This window comes from Apteryx rowi, unplaced genomic scaffold, assembly GCF_003343035.1.
Source record: "Apteryx rowi isolate R43461 unplaced genomic scaffold, aptRow1 scaffold_27, whole genome shotgun sequence".
Classification (NCBI taxonomy): Eukaryota; Metazoa; Chordata; class Aves; order Apterygiformes; family Apterygidae; genus Apteryx; species Apteryx rowi.
This window is the reverse complement of record NW_020449085.1, coordinates 2,784,223-2,786,380: the sequence shown is the minus strand read 5'-3', so window position 1 is coordinate 2,786,380 and position 2,158 is coordinate 2,784,223.

Below are 2,158 nucleotides of genomic sequence, written 5' to 3'. Positions count from 1 at the left end.
TCAGCTGGCCTACATTTATGATGGTTAGTTTTTCCTTTCGTGTTTTAGGGTATGGGGAGATAGGAGACATTCTCTAAAGCAAATATATTTCTCCTTATCCAGGACATGTTGAGTGTTTGTCTCGCTTCCTCTCCTTGCCCTGTTTGCAGCAGAAAGGTAAAGGGAAGCAGGTTTTTGATTTTTACTTAGTTTTCTCTTCTAATGGCCTTTGCTATGAAGAATTTGATTATCTGCTGTTTTGGGGGTTTTGTAACTTGCATGTAGTTTACGTTGTTAATTTTAAGAGCAGGAACTGTACTTTCAGTTTATTACACTTACGTGATGCTGCATTTTTTGACCTCTTAACTGCCCGGCTTCCCGAGAGTCTGGGTAACGTGGCCCAAGCGAGAACATGGGAGCAAGCGGGGTTAGAGAGAAGGGGGAACTTTCTTCTTGTTCCCATGCTGTCGATCTCCTGTCTGCTTCCTCAAGGATCCCACAGACGATGGTCCTCTGGAGTCCTGTGGCCTTCCCCCCCCCCCGGCACTCGTTGCCCCCAGGCTTGCGGAGGGTGGATCCGTGGGAGTTCAGTCTTCACCACAGCCTTAAACCTGGGGAGGGAGGGAAACGGGATTTCCTTTCCTGACCAGCTCTGCTGTCTCGGAGCAGCAGTGCTGAAGAAGCCAGCAGCTTTGTGGGGAAACCTACAGGACCGCGTGTGCCCGTCTCACTTAGAAAGCAGAGGAGCGCGTAGGTGGGGAAAGAAGTCATGGGAAGCAGAGCCAGCCAAACTAGTTTGGACAGAAGGTGCTGTAGACCTTATGCAATCTGCTCAGATCTTTTCCCCGAGCTCAGAACACTATTTGATGCCTGTAACATCCGTCTTGGCTTCCTTCTCCAATGAGAGCTTGTGATCCTAAAGTGTGAATGAATTTTTCCCCAGGGATAACTCCTCCCTGCACTCCTCCTCCCCCATCTTTAGCTGGGAAAGAACGGTTTGACATGTTTTACTTGCAAAGCTGTCTATGCTAAGCCCGTGGCCCGTGCTGTGGGCACGTGCTCCGGCATATCTGGACCACTGGAGTCAGGCACGTCCTCTGGAGATGCTCTCATCTCCTTGCAGATGCGCATGGTCTGCATCGAAACGGGCATGGGAAGAGATGGACTGGGGGTGCAGGGGTTCATGTGCCTTTCTTGGGAAGGGATGATGTGGACAGAGCCTCCTCCTGAACGGTTCATATCTTGCTTTCCAGAGGCTGTTTTGATATCAAGCTGGAGAGAATTTGTTGGCATGCCAGTTTTGCGAGTGGTTTTCTTCTGGTTTTACTTACAAATTTGACTTCTGTGGTGCAACTTTGTCTTTTTTTCCCACTGCTTTTCATCGCTTTTCCCCCTTCTGTTGGAGGAGGGATGTTTAATTTTGTGCTTCTCTTCTTGTTGGGGAAAGCACGTATATATGTGAGGGAGCAGGAGGGAATGGCTAGCTTCCTCCTAACCCCTGTGGTGTCCTAGCGGAAGGAAAAAGTGCAAATGCTTGTGTGCATCAAAAAAACCCTGCATCTCTGGAAAGCGAGGTGTTCAGTCCCCAAACAGAGGGTGATTGCTCACAAGTGACGTGGCAATAGATTCCAAGGTAGACCTGCAACAGGGATTCCTGAATTGAGAGCAGATTGTCCAAAAACTGCAGGCTTTGCTGCTTCAGCCTAGACGTCCCTGGGCGTAAGGTGCGGGAGGGCAGTACGGAGCTGCTGTGGAAATGGGGGCAATCGGGTCGACCGCTCTGCCCGCAGGCCCTTTGGGGAGAGGGAGGAAGAGCGGGAGTGCTCGACCCCTGCCCGGCTTTGGTGTCGGCGGGGGGCCGTGGGTGGTAGAGGTGTGCTCTCGCTGGGTCCCTCCCTCCCTCTCTTCCCACGGCCCCCTTTCCCGTGGGGGCAGCGCAGACCCGGGCTGCTGCCAGCTGCCGCCTCCTTCCTCGTTTGGGGTTGGGTTTTTGGGGGTTTTTCTTGTTTTGGGGTTTTTTTTGTTGTTGTTGTTCTTTTTTCCCCTCCCTGGAGTGGATGATGAGAGAAACGGAGACTTTTAGAACTCCCCTCCTCGTGTCTCTTTTCTCCCGTCTGATCGTTTCATGTAAAAAATGTGTATGTCCAGTTAAACTTTTGTGCTTAAAATAAAACACCCC